This window comes from Mustelus asterias, chromosome 1 (assembly GCF_964213995.1).
Source record: "Mustelus asterias chromosome 1, sMusAst1.hap1.1, whole genome shotgun sequence".
Lineage (NCBI taxonomy): Eukaryota > Metazoa > Chordata > Chondrichthyes > Carcharhiniformes > Triakidae > Mustelus > Mustelus asterias.
Genome location: NC_135801.1, coordinates 174,289,707 through 174,309,392, shown reverse-complemented (window position 1 = coordinate 174,309,392; position 19,686 = coordinate 174,289,707). Strand labels below are relative to the sequence as shown.

Here is a 19,686-nt window from a genome sequence, read left to right as displayed (position 1 = left end):
TAGCAGCAATCAGGATGCAAAAAGGTACAATAAGCAGGCTCAGTGTTAGTAACATTGACTCGATGGGGAGAGTAGCAGTTATGATTGGGGAGGCCGACAGCCACAGCGATGGGGAGAGGCTGGAGGTGCCTGGGGGGGGGGGGGGGGGGGGGTGGTTACAACAGCAGGTGAATTGATTCACAGTTGGAATGTGAGCAGTAGTAGGCGATGTACACAGTACCCTACATAGTATTAATGTAGAGTTGAGAGAAGCACTCCTCCTCCTCCCAACTCCACATTAGTTCGTATTTTTTCAAAACTTACCTTCATGCTGACAACCTGTGGTAGTCTTTGGGCTGCCTGAGCCTTCAATATACAGGCAAGATGCGGGTGCTTATAACACACTGGCAGTGCACCAACTGCCATGTTTCCGGAGCCCGTGCCTGAAATAGATGTTCCGCCTTCACCTTTCCAAGGACAACCTGTTAGGCTGCATGTGAATGTAGTTTTCCATGAAGCATCCTGCTCGCGCGGCCACATGGCAAACACTAATTTGTATAGGGGGCCCTGTGCGCTTGTTGTGCCTGTTATTTGGAAATGCAAAGTCTTAGCATCTGTTCCAGATATGGACCCTGGGCTGCTTTCTTTTGGTTTATGTCAATAAGGCAGCCATTGCACTTGCAGCTTGTAATGAGTGCCCGTATCCAGACTGTCACATTGAAGGCTTATGTAATAATTTAGAACAAAGAGCAAAAGAAGAAAGAACAATACAGTACAGGAACAGACCCTTCAGCCCACCAAATCTGCACCGAGGCGCAGTTTCTGCCCCTCTGTTCACCTCCCTTTATAGAATAGAATAGAATCCCTACAGTGCAGAAGGAGGCCATTCGGCCCATCGAGTCTGCACCGATCACAATCCCACCCAGGCCCTACTCCCACATATTTTGCCCACTAATCCCTCTAACCTACGCATCTCAGGACTCTAAGGGGCAATTTTTAACCTGGCCAATCAACCTAACCCGCACATCTTTGGACTGTGGGAGGAAACCGGAGCACCCGGAGGAAACCCACGCAGACACGAGGAGAATGTGAAAACTCCACACAGACAGTGACCCGAGCCGGGAATCGAACCCAGGACCCTGGAGCTGTGAAGCAGCAGTGCTAACCACTGTGCTACTGTGCCGCCACAACATTAGTGTCTATCAAGATACACCTTGCACATTACTAATGTGCCTGCTTCCACCACCTCCACTGCAGTGCATTCCAGGCACTGGCAGAAGCTGAAATATGAGTGAGGCCTTCAAATTACTGCACCATTGAGGTTCATTGAAAATCCTAAGATGTATTCCTGTGTTACCTCCTTAAGATGGCTCGGAGATTCTAACTCTAAAAGTGCACAATGTTTAAGACCTCACAAAGATCCAAATGCTCCTGTTGATAGGTTCAGGATAAAATACTTTGGATAATATCACTGTTGTCAATCTTAATAAGTTGTGTCACAAACGATTACAAATTCTATTTCCACAACATTAGTGTAATTATGTAGTGTATTCGTTTGCGAGAAAAGTTATTGAAAATTTCCAAAGTAATTTTCCACATTGTTGTGGCAACGTGTGACCTGGCCTCAGCAGCTGTTTAGCTCAACAGCACAGAATGGAAAGATATATAAGGTATAGCGCCTTTAATGATGTCAGGGTGTTCCAGTTTACAGCAGTTCAAGTCGTCTTGTAATATAGTCACTATTGTAATGGAAATATGGCAGCCAGTTTGCGCACAGCAAACTCCCACAAAAAGCAAAGTGGTAATGACAGGATAATCGCTTTATGGTGGCAGGTCTATAAAATGATGAGGGGCACAGATCAGCTAGATAGTCAACATCATTTCCCAAAGGTAGGGGAGTCTAAAACTGGAGGGTTTAAGGTAAGAGGGGAGAGATACAAAAGTGTCCAGAGGGGCAATTCTTTCACACAGAGGGTGGTGAGTGTCTGGAACAAGCTGCCAGAGGTAGTAGTAGAGGCAGGTAAAATTTTGTCTTTTAAGAAGCATTTAGACAGTTACATGGGTACGATGGGTATCGAGGGATATGGGCCAAACACAGGCAATTGGCACTAACTTAGTAGTTAAAAAAAAGGGCGGCATGGACAAGTTGGGCCGAAGGGCCTGTTTCCATGATGTAAACCTCTATGACTCTATGACAGAGGTTCAGTTTAATGTTCCATGCAACAAACGGCACCTCTGAGCATGGCACTGGAGATTTCTGTGCTCAAAAAAGTCTCTAGAATGGATTCAGTACATACATCCTGTGTTACCGAGACAGGGAATTGCATCTTGGCCTGCCTGCAAGTCATCGCAATGTGTGGAATACTCATGAGAAATGCTCTTGCTACACTGGTGGCAGCACAAGTCAGAGGGCTCTAATTTTGCGATGTACTCAATGGCCAACTGCAGTGTAATCCAACTACTGCTTCATCGTGTCACTGTTGGAAGTGTGTGTGTGGCTGTTTCGCAGACATGAAAACATAAGAAATAGGAGAAGCCCCTTGGAACCCGCTGTGCCATTCAGTACAATCATGGCTGACCCTGGCACCGTTCCAGGGTATTCCAGAGGTTGGGGCTGGGTGGGGGGGCTTCCTTTATGGCCACACCATAACCCACAAAGGCGTTCCCCATTGCAGTGGCTGCTACTGCAACAATGGTGTTGCTGGTACTCCATGACCCTCCTCTTCACTTTCGAAAACCAGCAGTGAACTAGAACTCGAGGGCACAACCTCAGAGTGAAGGGATGCTCCTTTAAAACTGAGGTGAGGAGGAATTTCTTCAGCCAGAGAGTACTGAATCTTTGGACCTCATTGCCACAGAGGGCCAAGGAGGCCAGGTTATTGAGTGTATTTAAGAGAGAGATAGATAGGTTCTTGATCAATAAAGGGATGAAGGGTTATGGGGAAAAGGCAGGAGAATGGGGATGAGAATCATATCAGCCAGGATTGAATGGCGGAGCAGACTCAATGGGCCGAATGGCCTAATTCTGCTCCTATATCTTATGGTGTTATGGAATCGCACTGGCATTGCATCCAGCTGCCGGGGTAGGGGTGGGGGGGGGGGGGGGGGAGGAGGGTGCATTCCACGGGGTCAGATGATACAAGGTTGAGCCTTTTAATAATAGTTAAATTGATGTAAAAGAGGCGTGAACCTGATTAGGTCACTACAGTGGGCAGGAATGATCTCAAACCTGAGATCTCGCCAGCGGCGCCATCCGTTATGGTCCTCTCTCGAGATGTATCAGCCAAAACGGGATTTGTCTATCTTTAAGTTTAAGATTATTTATTAGTATTACACTCAGGCACCTGTTCGGGTAAAACTGAGGGAGAATTTAGCATGGCCAATGCACCTAACCTTTCGGATTGTGGGAGGAAACCCAATATGTATGTCCAGGGTGCGTCGGGTCTTTGATTATGCTGGCTGCTTTGCCGAGGCAGCGGGAAGTGTAGACAGAGTCAATGGTTGGGAGATTGGTTTACGTGATGGACTGGGCTTCGTTTACAACCCTGTGTAGTTTTTTGTGGTCTTGGACAGAACAGGAGCCATACCACGATCTGATACAACCAGAAATAATGCTTTCTATGGTGCAACTGTAAATGTTGGTGAGAGTCATAGTGGACATGCCGAAGTTCCTTAGCCTCCTGAGAAAGTAGAGGCGATGGTGGGCATTCTTAACTATTGCGTCATCATGGAGGGACCAGGACTGGTTGTTGGTGATCTGGACACCTAGAAACTTGAGGCTCTCGAGCATTTCCACTTCATCCCCATTGAAGTAGATGTCCTCCACGATGCTGTTTGAAGTCAATGACAATCTCCTTCGTTTTGCTGACATTGAGGGAGAGATTATTGTTGTCGCATCAGTTCACCAGATTCTCTATCTCTTTCCTGTACTCCGTCTCATCATTGTTTGAGATCCGACCCACTACAGTGGCGTCATCAACTTGAGAATCGAGTTGGAGGGGAATTTGACCACACAGTCGGAGGTGTATAAGGAGTAAAGTAAGGGGCTATACTTAAAAGAAGAAGAATATCCTTCGTCATCCATGTTTAAATTGTGATTTTATTAATAGAGCAAAGATCTGACGATAATTTTCAGTTTTGCTGTCTTGCTTGCAACTTGTGGGACTGGATCACCTTCTGTAAAACCCGCCTGATTTTCATCTGGTCAACATCACACATATTAAAATGATCTTCCGCTCCTGCCTCTTCACTTTTACCTCACTGTGAAACTCAGTGCTCTCTGGAAATACTATTTACTGGTCATGATTGCGTTGGGGTTTCGAAACAAACAGAATGTTCTGCAGGAGGTGTACAGAGGACGTACCACCGTTCCAACTGCATAGGTAATCATGGGAGCTGCATGAGCAATCACTGTTGAAGCCACCAGAACTTGGATACGTTCGCGCAGAAACTGTACCTGATTTGTGTGCGTATGTTCTTTTCGATTTACTTGCTAAACTGCTGGTTAAGAGAGTGGAACCAATCAAGGAATCATTGTGAACAATGTAGTGACCACATCTAGTCCTTTGTTTTTTATAGTTTCCCTTGTCCATGTCTGTCAAAGCTAATTGCAGCATTGAGTTTTGATGCCTCGCAGGAGCTGATTCGATTGTTAGGAATACAATGCCTCTTGGCTTGATTGTTCAAGCCCCATTGCCTCCCCCTAATTTCAGTGTTTTTACTTTTAGTTCCCCATCCCCCCCCCAGCTCCCACCCCCTTTACTCAGCACCCTTCACTCATTGAGCAGGAGTTGCCTTAATGATGCCTGTTGATCATCTCATCCAGTGCTTTGAAGTGCGCTCAGGTCTCCAGTTAGAGGTCAAAGGTCGACGTGTTTATTTATGCAAAGCTGGATCATCTGTGAAATGGGGCTTAGCAGGCCCCCTGACTTCAAAGGGTTCGAATCTGGCCTAGCAGAGTCAAAGCAGAGACTGATCTTGCGTTAAAATATTAAAGGAAAGTTGGTGGCTCTGTGGCTTGATATGGGTCATTTCAGTTATGAAATAACATCTTTAATTGGTATCAAAATCACGTCAGGCCTAATTGAATTAAGTGGTAATAGCACCAATGATTGGCTCATGTGCTTTTGAAGAGTTCGGTGTTAAATTATCAGTCACTCAGGATGAGCTCATCCCTGTTTTTCTACGTTCTGCATCTCATTCTGGGGGTCTGCAGCATCAAAAGTCTGCACAGGTTTCTATCGGGGAGGGGTCTTCGGGCGAATTGCGCGCAAAAAGTTGGATCTTTAGAAGATCAAAGCAACTGCAGCAATTCAGTGCACATCAAAGCCTTGGCTGCAAATCAAGTTGTGTTGAAAATCCAGGCGGTTGGGCCAGCGCTGGGAGTTAACGAAGAATCAGACAGGGAGGCAAACAGTTTGGTTCTTCCACTGTTCATAAACAAGTCGGCCTTTTTTGTAGGGTCGAACACAAAGGATTTGTTTTCGGGTGAAATAGTTCCCATTGTTGTGTGAAGATAAAAGCAGATGATAATCTAAAGATGCAGAACATCCAAGTGCTGTGCTGCATTTCTTTAAAAACCGTGAGCCTTGAATATATAACAATGTTTATGTAATGGGAACACGCTCGGCTAAAAATGAACATTGTGGCTGGAATTTTCCAGCTGTTCATGCCAGTGGGATCTTCTGCTCTGATCGTGGTGCACCCCCGCCGTGGGTATCACAACAGTAAGGGGGCATTTAATGGGTAACCCCGTTGACTTTGGCGGGAGCAGAAGATCTCGTCTCCGGCCAATGGTCCCGTCACCGTGAAACGCGTGGCAGTTTGCGAGGTAAATCCTGCCTTTGGTCTGTGGCATGAAAGGGAACCAACAATATTTATGTCCTCTTAACAAAATGTCGGAGCGTAAATAGAAACGCTGGAAAATCTGAACAGGTCTGACAGCATCCGTGGGGAGAGAATAGAGCCAACGTTTATGGGGTGGCACAGTGGCACAGTGGTTAGCACTGCTGCCTCACAGCGCCAGGGAACCGGGTTTGATTCTCGGCTTGGGTCACTGTGTGGAGTTTGCACGTTCTCCCCGTGTCTGAGCGGGTTTCCTTCGGGTGCTCTGGTTTCCTCCCACAGTCCAAAGATGTGCGGGTTAGGTGTATTGGCCGTGCTAAAATTGCCCCTTAGTGTCCTGAGATGCATAGGTTAGAGGGATTAGTGGGGTAAATATGTGGAGTTACGGGGATAGGGCCTGGGTGGGATTGTGGTCGGTGCAGACTCGATGGGCCGATTGGCCTCGTTCTGCACTGTAGGGATTCTATCATTTCTGTGATTTTGAGTCTGGAGGACTCTTTCAGTGTCTGCAGTAATTTGCTTTTATGTTAGAGTATGAACATGATTTTGCTTCAGAAGTTTTGAGAATTTAAAGCTGTGTTCTTACTATTAAAGAAAGATTTGCATTTATAAACCACCTTTCACAACTTCAAGATGTCCCTATATGCTTGACACTTAAATCTTTCACAGTTAACGCTGTAATCTAGGGAAACATGGTGGCCAGTTTGCACACAGTAACATCTAGGTAATCACCAGGTAGTGTGTTCTGTTTTGAAGTAATGTTGGTTGGGGATAAATAGTGGCCTGGACACTGGCGAGAACTCCTCCTGCCCTTCTTTGAAGAAGTATCAATATTAAGGGGTGAATTTACCCGTTCCGCCCACCACGGGAATCATAGCGGGCGAGGGGCAGACCATGCAAATGTCTGTTGACCTTGGGCAGGATTTTTCGGTTTCAGGGCAAGGGTGGCTGGAAAATCCCGCACAAAATCTTTCATATCCATTTAAGAGGACATACTGGGCCTTGGTTTAAAGTTGCATCTGAAAAGTAGCACATCCAACAGTGCAGTACTCCCTTGGAAAGTCTGAAGATTTTGTGCTCAGGTCTCTGGGGTGAGGCGAGTATCTAAAGCTTTCCCACTCTGAGAGGTAGTGTAAAGACGAGGTCCACGAGATGAGCATGTTAGAATATGAGCTCCCTGATTGAGGCAGTTAATGTTCTGCAATCCGAGAGTCCTGCAGAGGTATAAAATGTGGAATGTCCAGCTTACCAACACTCAGGGTGTATACTCTACTGGGAAGTACCTGCCTTGAGTTTTACTAACTACTGTAAATGAAGCTAGAATTGGTGAAGGGACACTGGCCTTGGGGGGAGTTATTTCAAGCAGAAGTGCCACCACTGAAACATGGCTTGAATCGGGCAGGAGTTCCCAGTTAGTTGCCCACTTAAGCAAGAGATGGTGCAAATGTTGATAAGGCTACCACTGACTGGATTTGAACCCAGCTTTTGAATGAGCTGCCAGGAAATTTCTTATCAAAATTCTGTTTGTCCAAACTTTCAGTTTCTGCATCTTATGATATGGAGACACTTGTAACGAACATGAGCTTTCATCAGGAGCAAATCAAACCCCAGAGGTTTAGCCTCAGTCCCACCCCTGCCATTACCCCACCTGTGTCATGATTTTAGATTAAACAAGACAGAAGGGCATTGGAGCACAGTTGGAGAACCGCTAAAGAGACTGAAAGAAAATAAGATACAGGCAAAAAAGAAAGGAGAAAAATTCATTTTGAAACTGGTTAAAGTTTAAAATTCATTTATTAGTGTCACAAAGTAGGCTTACATTAACACTGCAATGAAGTTACCGTGAAAATCCCCTAGTCGCCACACTCCGGCGCCTGTTCGGGTACACTGAGTGAGGATTTAGCATGGCCAGTGCACATAACCAGCACGTCTTTCGGACTGTGGGAGGAAACTGGAGCACCCGGAGGAAACCCATGCAGACACGAGAACGTGCAGACTCTGCACAGACAGTGACCCGAGCTGGGAATCGAACCTGGATTGGTGGGGGGCAGGGAGGGAGGGGGGCAATCGGTCTGAGCAATGGGGGGGGGTGCGGTGGGGGCTACATTTTCGGGTGGTGTGGGGTTCGTGATTGGCTGCGGGCCCCTGCGAGTATTGCAGTAGCGGGATTGGTTCAGGCTGCTCCAGCAGCCGAGGTTTGACAGATCAGTCCCTCTCTCTCTGTCAGGCCTCTGCTGTTGGAATTACACATGTGCAGCCACAGGAGCTGCATGTGTGCAACAGCTCTGAGCACTTTATGGCCCCGTACCTAACGGAGCATGTGCTGGCCTTGGAAAGAGTCCAGAGGAGGTTCACAATCAGCTTGTCATATGAGGAATGGTTGAGGACTCTGGGTCTGTACTCATTGGACTTTAGAAGGATGAGGGGGGGATCTTATTGAAACTCACAGGATATTGCGAGGCCTGGATAGAGTGGATGTGGAGAGGATGTTTCCACTAGAACTAATGGGCACAACCTCAGACTAAAGGGACGATCCTTTAAAACAGAGATGAGGAGAAATTTCTTCAGCCAGAGAGTGGTGAATCTGTGGAACTCTTTGCCGCAGAAGGCTGTGGAGGCCAGGTCATTGAGTGTCTTTAAGATAGAGATAGATAGGTTCTTGATTGATAAGGGGATCAGGGGTTATGGGGAAAAGGCAGGGGAATGGGGATGAGAAAAATATCAGCCATGATTGAATGACAGAGCAGGTTTGATGGGCCGAATGGCCTAATTCTGCTCCTATGTCTTATGGTCTTATTGTCTCTGCTGCTTGTGAGTTAAGCCCCGCCCACTGCCTGTCGTAGCTAGAAACAGTCTAGCCCATTTTTCATGCACTATGTGCACAAGATTGGAGTAAAAACTCACCCAAAAACCGGATCTGCAACTATCCCCTTTTCATGCTAGCTGGACACTTAGGGCGGAATTTTATGAGAAAAGTTCCATGTCTGTTAATCCTATCTGTGCCCCTCATGATTTTAGGCATCTCAATAAGGTCACCCCTCATTCTCCGACGTTCCAAGGAATAAAGCCCTCGCCTGGCCAACCATTCCCCATAACTCAGGCCCACTAGTCCTGACAACATCCTCCATATTTTTCCTCCAATTCTAAATGAGCACGTTACAGTGACTGCACCCCCGCAATCAAATGAAGGGCTAGAACTCAGTAAAACAATCACTGCAATATAAGTCAAATAATACTGCACAGTGAAATGATTCAGAAAAAGCACATTTTTTCAATGCAGACTTCAAAATGATCTGATAAATTATTTACAAAAATGAAAGACTTGTGATTTTTGCTGCAGATTAGCTAATTGTGAAATGTGGTTTACTAAAACCTGGCATTGCTTTGCCGTTGATTTCTAAAGCAAACACTGCATTAACAAAATAAATGTCATCATAATATGAACTCCCAGAAATATATTTGGCATTTTACTCCGGATTTAATGAAAAGTCACTGACAAACAAAGTAATTACAATTAGCCCTTAATTGCCAAAAGTAAAATTAAGAATGTTAATGTAGCTTTTTGAGGACTTAAATTGATGGTTATTCCTGCAAGTTCCTGCTATAATATCAATACGAATAAGTGGAACAGCTGCATACTCTATCAGGGTACCTCTACCCAGGGTGGCTCAGTGGTTAGCACTGAAGCCCCAGAGCGCCAGGAACCCGGGTTCAATTCCGGTCTTGGATAACTGTCTGTGTGGAGTTTGCATGTTCTTCCCGTGTCTGTTTGGGTTTCCTCTCACAGTCCAAAGATGTGCAGGTTAGATTGATTTACCATGAAAAATTGTCCCTGAGTGTCATGGGGGGATTGGCACGGTAAATATGTGGGGTTACGGGGATAGGGCCTGGGTGGGATTGTTGTTGTTGCAGGCTTGATGGACCGAATGGCCTGCTTCTGCGCTGTAATGATTCTATGATTCTAGGATCGACATATTTTGCATACTGGCTGGCACCTGTGTGGTCCTGTAGGTGTGGAGTCACTGCATGCTCTTTAAAGACTATGGGCACAAGAGTATAGCACCAATAGTCTGGACCGACATGGGTTACCTGAGGGTTTAGAGGCTGCGATTAAGTCCTGGATCCCAAATATTAGTTGGAGATTGTTCTTTTCATCTCGAACAAGCAGTTCACTGACATAAGCGGCCATTGAGTGGGGCATTCTTTTCTCTCTTTTTGGGGGAGGCAGTAGGGGGGGCACCCAGCATCCAGCACCCTCTCCAGCCTCTTTGATATCACTCACCAACTCCCTAAAAGCCCATTACTCACAGTCCCTTAGTCAAGATCCTGCAGTTTTATGCTTTGACGTGCCTACCACCTTGGATCCATCGATGGATAATTCCTATGTTGCTTCAACCTCCCTATTAACATTTCAAAGTTCTGAATCTTAAACCTTTCACCTTTTTGGAAAGAGTAGACAGGGAGAACCTGTTCCTTCTCGTAAAAGGATCAAGATTGAAAGGGCACGGATTTAAAGTGATTTGCAAAAGAAGTAAAATTCAAAGCACAGATTGAGGATTTTAAATGTTTTTAACATGATCAAGGAACATAGAACTAAGAACAGTACAGCACAGGAAACAGGCCCTTCGGCCCTCCAAGCCTGTGCCGCTCATTGGTCCAACTAGACCATTCGTTTGTATCCCTCCATTCCCAGACTGCTCATGTGACTATCCAGGTAAGTCTTAAACGATGCCAGCATGTCTGCCTCCACCACCCTACTTGGCAGCGCATTCCAGGCCCCCACCACTCTCTGTGTAAAAATCGTCCCTCTGATATCTGAGTTATACCTCGCCCCTCTCACCTTGAGCCCGTGACCCCTCGTGATTGTCACCTCTGACCTGGGAAAAAGCTTCCCACTGTTCACCCTATCTATACCCTTCATAATTTTGTACACCTCTATTAGGTCTCCCCTCAGTCTTTCCAGGGAGAACAAGCCCAGTTTACCCAATCTCTCCTCATAGCTAAGACCCTCCATAGCAGGCAACATCCTGGTAAACCTTCTCTGCACTCTCTCTCTAAAGCCTCCACGTCCTTCTGGTAGTGCGGCGACCAGAACTGGACGCAGTACTCCAAATGTGGCCTAACCAGCATTCTATACAGCTGCAACATCAGACTCCAGCTTTTATACTCTATACCCCGTCCTATAAAGGCAAGCATATCATATGCCTTCTTCACCACCTTCTCCACCTGTGCTGCCACCTTCAAGGATTTGTGGACTTGCACACCTAGGTCCCTCTGTGTTTCTATACTCTTGATGGCTCTGCCATTTATTGTATAACTCCTCCCTACACTATTCCTTCCAAAATGCATCACTTCGCATTTATCTGGATTAAATTCCATCTGCCATTTCTCCGCCCAACTTTCCAGCCTATCTATATCCTGCTGTATTGTCCGACAATGTTCATCGCTTTCCGCAAGTCCAGCCATCTTAGTGTCATCCGCAAACTTGCTGATAACACCAGTCACACCTTCTTCCAAATCATTTATATGCCTGTCCTGCAGCCTTATCAACTGTTCCTTAAAAGACTCCCACATGCCAGACGTGGACTTACCCCCGAACAGTCTCTCCCAATCAACGGCCACCAATTCCTGCCTAATCCGGCTATAGTTAGCCTTCCCCCAATTTAGCACCCTACCCTTAGGACAACACTTGTCCTTGTCCATTACTATCCTAAAGTTAACAGAGTTGTGGTCACTATTTGCCACATGTTCCCCTACCGAAACTTTGACGACCTGACCGGGCTCATTTCCTAGAACTAGATCCAGTATAGCCCCCTCTCTAGTTGGGCTATCTACATACTGTTCCAAAGAACCTTCCAGTACGCATTTTACAAATTCCTCCCCGTCCAGACCGCCAGCCCTAAGCACTTTCCAGTCTATACCATATCATTGCAAAGAATAAACTCAATATTCCCCCAACCACCCCCACCGCCCCCCCAGGCAGTATTCCTAGCCTCTGACCTGCTCTTGTAGCCACTGTGTTTATGTGGTGAGTCCAGTTGAGTTTCTGGTCAATGGTAACCACAAGGATGTTGACAGTGGGGGATTCAGTGATGATCACACTATTGAATGTCAAGGGGTGGTGGTTAGAGTGCCTCTTATTGGTGATGGTCATTGCCTGGCATTTGTGAGGTGCGAATGTTGCTTGGCACAACAAAAAGATCTTTGCTGTTTAATTTTACTGATATTTACTTATTAATGTTACAAGTAGGCTTACATTGACACCACAATGAAGTTACTGTGAAAATCCCCTAGTCACCAAACTCCGGCACCTGTTCGGGTACACTGAGGGAGAATTTAGCATGACCCATGCACCTAACTGGTACGCCTTTGGACTGCGGGAGGAAACCGGAGCACCCGGAGGAAACCCACTCAGGCAGAGAAAAAGTGCAAACTCCCACAGACTGTGACCCAAGGTGGGAATCGAACCCAGGTCCCTGGCGGTGTGAGGCAGTAGTGCTAACCACTGTGCCACTGTGCCGTCCATACAATCAGAATATTAAAAAAGAGGTGCTAAGTCAACTGGAATGTGTTTTGAGATGTTTGAAACATTGTCTGCCTGCCACCCAGTATTTGCTAATTAGTTTCTTGCTCCATTTATCTGCAGATGATTCAAGCACAGGACGGAATGGACAAAAGCTGCCTCAAGGATCAAATGGGGAATATACAAATGAAGATCCCACAGGAAAACAATGGGGTATGATACCTTAAATTTTCAAAATGCTGAAGCACTAACAACCAATTATTTCTGTAAGACCAGAAGACCATCAGACATAGGAGCTGAAATAGGCCATTCAGCCCTTCGAGTCTGTTCTCCCATTCGATGAGATCATGACTGATCTGAAATGATAATCCTCAACTCCACTTTCCCACCTTACCCCCATAATCCTTGATTCCCTTACTGATTAAAAACTTGTCTATCTCAGCCTTGAACATACTTAATGACCCAGCCTCCACTGCCCTCTGCAGAAAGAATTCCACAGATTCACTACCCTCTGAGAGAAGAAATTCCTCTTCATCTGTGTCTTAAATGGGCGATCCCTCTCTCTGCGATTATGACATTTGATCCAAAACTCTCCCACAAGTGGAAACAACCTCTCAAAATGTACCCTGTCAAACCCCCTGAGAATTTTATGTGTCTCAGTAAAGTCACCTCGCATTCTTCTAAACTCATTGACTACAGGCCCAATCCGCTCAACCTATCCTCATAAGAAAATCCCTTAATACCTGGGATCAACCTAGTGAACCTTCTCTGGGCTGCCTCCAATGCTGGTATATCTTTCCTTTTATAAGGGGACCAAAACTGTTCTCAGTATTCCAGGTGTGGCTTAACTAGTATCTTATATAGTTTTAGCAAGACTTCCCTATTTTTATACACCTTTCCCTTTGAGAATATATATTGTATATATTTCCTCCCACTTTCCTCTTGACTCATTAGCATTTTTGGAATGCTAAGGTGTCTTCTACTGTGAATACTGACATATTATTTAACTCCTCTGCCATTTCCTGATTCGGAGATGCTGGCGTTGGACTGGGGTAAACACAGTAAGAAGTCTCACGACATACGACAGCGCAGAATCGCTGAGCTGAGACTGATAGCCAAGTTCTGCACACATGAGGACGGCCTCAACTGGGATCTTGGGTTCATGTCACACTATCTGTAACCCTCACGACTTGCCTGGGCTTGCAAAATCTCACTAACTGTCCCGGCTGGAGACAATACACATCTCTTTAACCTGTGCTTAACCCTCTCTCCACTCACATTGTCTGTACCTTTAAGACTTGATTACCTGTAAAGACTCGCATTCCAACCATTATTTTGTAAATTGAGTTTGTGTCTTTATATGCCCTGTTTGTGAATTGAAATCCCACTCACCTGACGAAAGAGCAGGGAGCGCTCCAAAAGCTAGTGGCTTTTGCTACCAAATAAACCTGTTGGACTTTAACCTGGTGTTGTGAGACTTCTTACTGTATTTCCTGATTCCCCATTATTATTTCCCCGTCTCATTCTCTAAGGAGCCTACACTCACTGTGGCCTCTCTCTTCTTTTTTATATATTTGAAGAAGCTCTTGCTTTCCATTTTTATATCGCTTGCAAGTTTACCCTCATATTTTATCCTCTCCCTCTTTGTTATTTTTTGATGATCTTTTGCTGGTTTTTAAAGCTTTCCCAATCCTCTGGCTTATCACTAATCTTTGTTGTATGTTTTTTCTTTCAGTTTATTACTGGAAGGACACTTAATACTTAACTTCTTGGTTAACCATGGTTGACTTATCCCCTTCCTAGAATCTTCTTCCAAACTGAGATATATTCTTGTTGTGAGTCATGAACTATTTTCATAAACGTCTGTCATTGCTGATCAGCTGTCTAGTCTTTTAAACTCCTTTCCCCATCCACTCCAATCAACTCTGCCCTCAGTCCTAATTGTGTGTTAGGCACAGTTGTTTCTGAAATAGGTTTCTCACTCTCAAACTGAGTGCTATACTCTACCATGTTATGGTCACTGTTTCCTAGGGTATCTTTTACTCTGACATTAACCTGCCTCATTACACATTACCGGATCCAAAATAGTCTGATCTCTGGTTGGATCCACAACATATTGCTCTAGGAAACTATCCTGAATACACTCTATGAATTCTTCCTCATGGCTATCTTTGCCAATTTGACTTTCCCAATCCGCATGAAGATTAAAGTCTCCCATGATTAATGTACTGCCTTTTTACATGGCCTTATTATCGTCTGATTTATGCCCTGTCCTATAGTATAGCTACAGTTAGGGGGCCTATAGACTACTCCCACTAGTGTCTTCTTCCCCTTGTTATTTCCTACCTCCACTCATATGGATTCTCCATCATCCGATCCAAAATCATTTCTTGCTATTGTACTTATTCCATCTCATATTAACAAAGCAATGGGGTTGACACGCAATGTCCCTCTGAAATGGCTTAGCAAGCCATTCAGTTGTATCAGTGGTTCAAGAAGGCAACTCACCACCACCTTCTCAAGGGCAACTAGGGATGGGCAATAAATGCTCGCCAACAAGTGATTCCCACGAATGAATACATTGAAAAAAAAATCCCACCACCCTTTCCTTCCTGCCTGTTCTTACAAAAAGTTACATACCCCTGAATATTTAATTCCCAGCTTTGATCTCCTTGTAACCAAGCCTCTGTATTGGCTAGAAGCTCATACCCATTAACCTCAATGTGTGCAGTTAAATTCTTTTGTGCTGAATACTATGGGATTTGAGTAACGAGCCATTAATTTTGCTTTTTTTTTGACCCTGTTGTCTTTTTTAAGTTTGTATACTCTGTCCCTTCCTGTCACACTCTGGGTATCATTACCTAAATAGCTGCCTTGTAATGTTGCCATATCCTTTTGCTTTGTAAGCCTACATATCCCCTTCCCAGAACCATCCCACTCTCTAATTAGTTTAAAGCCCCCTCTACTTCCCTAGTTATGCGGTTTGCAAGAACACTGGTTCTAGTTCAGTTCAGATGTAGACCATGCCAATGCTGCAGCCCCCATTTTCCCAGTACTGCTGCCAGTGCCCCACCAGCCAAAACCTACTTCTCCCACACCAGCCTTTGAGAATTACCCGATGCCAATTTGCACACGGCTCAAGTAATAATTCAGAGATTATAACCTTGGAAGTTCTGTGGTTTAATTTAGGGCCTAGCTCCTCAAACGCTGTATACGAAACCTCTTTCCTCATTCTACCTATGTCGCTGGCAGTAATGGACCATGACAATGCGGTCCTCTCCCTCCCACTGCAAGTTCCTCTCCAGCCCAGCGCAGGTGTTCTGAACCCTGGCACCTGGGCAGGCAACACAACCGTCTGGATGCTGGCTTTTTGCTGCAGGAAACAGTGTCAATTCCCATAACTATACTGTCCCCTACTACCACTATGTTCTTATGTGCACTCCACCCCCCCTCCACTTGAATGGCTTCCTGTACCACTGTGCCATAGCCAGTCAGCTCATCCACCCTGCAGCCCCCACTCTCAAGCTGAGCAAACCTCAAACCTGATGGACAATTGCAGAGGCTAACACTCCTGCACTTCTCCCCTCTGGGCCTCCGCACCTGTCTCAGCTGCAGCCACATTCCCCCGTCCCTAAACCTGAAGACCCTATCCTAAGCGGTGTGACCATCTCCTAAAGCAAAGCGACCAGGTAACACTCCCCTCTCTGATGTGTCACAGTGTCTGCAGCTCAGCCTCCAGCTCAATGGGTCTAAACCAAAGCTCCTCAAGCCACAAGCACTTACTGCAGACGTGTTTGTCCCGGATCACAATTGCATCCAGGAACTTTCTTTCTTCTTTCTATCATTATCTTTGAGTTGGAATGAGTCGTATTCTACATTGTTGGCTACTCTGATTAGGCAACAGTTATTGTACAGATGGTGTTTGATGAGATTGTGCCTGTGGATGCTGTAAGTGACAGCACAGCCAAGTGAGTGGAGCTTAAGCAGGAAATACAGTTGCCTGTGGAATATGTTCAGAGTGAAGTACTTATTGGTTAGCAATGGAAACCAGTCATCTTCTCTCATCTCCTTCCCTCCTTCAATCACATTGCATCCACCGGCAAACAAGGAGTTAATCTTTTTAAAAACTTATTCATGGGACATGGGCGTCGCTGGCTGGCCAGCATTTATTGCCCATCCCTAGCTGCCCAAGGACAGTTGAGAGTCAACTACATTGCTGTGGCTCTGGAGTCACATGTAGGCCAGACCAGGTAAGGACGGCAGATTTCCTTCTCTAAAGGACATTCATGAACCAGATGGGTTTTTGCCACAATCGACAATGGTTTCATGGTCATCAGTAGATTCTTAATTCCAGATTTTTTTTCAAAATTGAATTCAAGTTCCACCATTTGCCGTGGCGGGATTCAAACCCAAGTCCCCAGAACAGTAGCTGAGTTTCTGGATTAATAGTCGAGTGATAATACCACTAGGCCTTTATAGGACGGGGCATAGAGTATAAAAGTTGGGGTCTGATGTTGCAGATGTATAGAACGTTGGTTCGGCCGCATTTGGAATACTGCGTCCAGTTCTGGTCGCCACACTACCAGAAGGACGTGGAGGCTTTGGAGAGAGTACAGAGGAGGTTTACCAGGATGTTGCCTGGTATGGAGGGGCTTGGTTATGAGGAGAGATTGGGGAAACTGGGGTTGTTCTCCTTGGAAAGACGGAGGATGAGGGGAGACTTAATAGAGGTGTATAAAATTATGAAAGGCATAGATAGGGTGAACGGTGGGAAGCTTTTCCCCGGGTCGGTGGTGACGTTCACGAGGGGTCATAGGTTCAAGGTGAAGGGGGGGAGGTTTAACACAGATATCAGAAGGACATATTTCACACAGAGGGTCGTGGGGGCCTGGAATGTGTTGCCGGGCAAGGTGGTGGAGGCGGACACACTGGGAACGTTTAAGACTTATCTAGACAGCTATATGAACGGAGTGGGAATGGAGGGATACAAAAGAGTGGTCTAGTTTGGACCAGGGAGTGGCGCGGGCTAATTGTTCCTTGTTTCTCGTTTCAAGGCTTCATTCTATGATCATCTTGCTGGTGCCAGTACAGAGCGAGACTGCGGATAGTTGGGAACCTGTCTCGGGGGCAGGGAATTCATATGGTGTTCGTGGAAGTGGAAATGACTAGGGTTGGGAAGCATTTTCCGATCGGGGCCATTGTGATCTCCTGGACTCGTTTCGATCGCCTCAGGGGGTCGGAGAGGAATTTCCCAGATTTTTTTTCCCCATATTGGCCCTGGGGTTTTTCACTCTGGGTTTTCGCCTCTCCCTGGAGATCACATGGTCTGGAATGGGGGGGTGGGGGTGAGTTAATAGGTTGTAATGAACAAAGCATCGTAGCTGTGAGGGTCAGCTCGGTGGATAGGATATTGGTATGTAGATAGGCTGGAAAATTGGGCGGGGATCCTGGATTCAGGATTCAATCCTGGACCGGGGAGCGGCGCGGGCTTGGAGGGCCGAAGGGCCTGTTCCTGTGCTGTATTGTTCTTTGTTCTTTGTTTTGTTTGTAGGCCATCGCCTCCCCATGGGGAGTAGGCAGCTGTATCTGGTTAAATACATTATGTAGTGCGATGCTGAATCATAGACTGGTTCAAACACTGCTCCAAATTTATTTGCCCAATTTCAATTGGCATCGCAGTCAGACCTTTACTTTTCTATTTCATTCATTGGGATGTGGGTTAATAATGCCAAGACATTCTTTATTTCCAATCCCTAGATACCCAGAGGAGACATAGGGCAGGAGTTAATGCTTGCCTGGGAACGAGTTTGGAGGTGGGGGGGGATGGGGGGTGCATTTAATTGTATGGAAGGCTGCAGGATGGGAACCTCTCCACCTTTCTCCCTCCACCCGATTCAGTCTGAGGCAGGGAGGCTTGTGGATGGCAATTAATGCCCTTTTCAGGATCTTATTGCGCAGCTGCTGGTATTCAACCTGCTGCAGGTGGGGGCAGACACCATGCGGGGAGCAGCAAAACCCTACCTGGTTTCCTTTCAGTTTCTGGGACGTGTCCCTTGTACAAAGGTACTCAGTGTCTGATCAGGAGACCTGGCATCAGGAAAGGGGAGGGGAATGCTGAAAGCCACCCTGCAGCACTCGTCTCTGACCCCCCTGATACTACTCCTCCCCCCACCCCACCCGCTTTGTGATCCCCATCTTGCTCTCACTCACCTTTGCCCTCTGGTCCCACAATGATCCTGGACCCCTGGAGGCTGCATTGTTGCCAGCTGCCAATGCACCCACTGGTTACAGTGAGGAGCTGCTGCCCTGTGATTGGGCAATCCCTTTGGAACTGATAATGTGGTTTCCTGCTGGTTTTCTGGCCACTCCCCCACCCTCCCGTCATGTGTGTGTATGTGTCTGCATGCATGCATGTGTGGGTCTATAAGTGTGTGGCTGTAAACATGTGTGTGTGTCTGTATGTGTGCATGCGCGCATATGTGTGCGTTTCCGTATGTGTTTGTGTCTCTATCTGTGTGTGGGCGCATGTGTATGTGTGTGTATCTGTGTGTGTCTGTATGTGTGTTTGTATGTGTGTGTGTACATGTTTGTATATCTGTGTGTGTGTGCACATGTATGTGTGTGCACACTTGTATGCATGTGTGTGTACGTGTGTGTATCTATGTGTGCCTGTATATGTGTGGGCATGTATGTGTATATTTGTGTCTATGTGAGTGCGTGCCTGTGTGTGCCTGTATATATGTATCTATGTATGTGCATATGTGTGTGCACTTGTGTGTGTGTCTATGCGCGTGTTTGTATGTATGTGTGTCTGCCTGTGTGTTCATCTATGTGTATACCTATGTGCATCTGTATGTGGGTGTGTGACTATATGTGTGTGCACACGTGTGTGTATGTGCATGTATATGTGCACATGTGTAAGAGCATGTGTGCATGTCTGTATCTGTGTGTGTGTGTGTGTGTGCGTACGCGTGTATCACTGCTGCAGTCACACGTGAAGAATAACATTACGGTCAGTAAACAAAAGAAATGGAAAATAATTGAAAAAAGTGGAAGAATGCAACAGAGAAATTGAGTTAACCTTTAGTGTTGAAGAAAAGGGTTACTAACAATAATGTAGCAGAACCAAAATCCTGTATCATATTCACCAATTTATCCAACTGTGTTGAACAGGATAGCAATGTTTTTATCCAGAGAAATATGGAATCATATACCTGCTTTCATTATAACTCTTTATTAGATCTTTGATAAATGCAGGAGTATATTTGCCCACCGGATATTTCTTATTCATTAATATCTCCGCAAAGATTTAAAGAGAACCTTTATCTCTCCTGAATCAT

The 19,686-nt window shown here is 45.8% G+C and overlaps 1 protein-coding gene across 1 annotated transcript in view; it reads left to right on the top strand.

Annotated features, from left to right (window-relative positions):
• Window positions 1–12,474: 12,474 nt before the first annotated feature.
• The window catches only part of LOC144500426 (fibroblast growth factor receptor-like 1), a 58,506-nt gene continuing 51,294 nt past the window's right edge, over window positions 12,475–19,686 (top strand). Inside the window, exon 1 of the mRNA XM_078223319.1 lies at window positions 12,475–12,559. The gene's annotated coding sequence lies outside the window, so the exon portion shown is untranslated. The remainder of the gene's footprint in view (window positions 12,560–19,686) is intronic.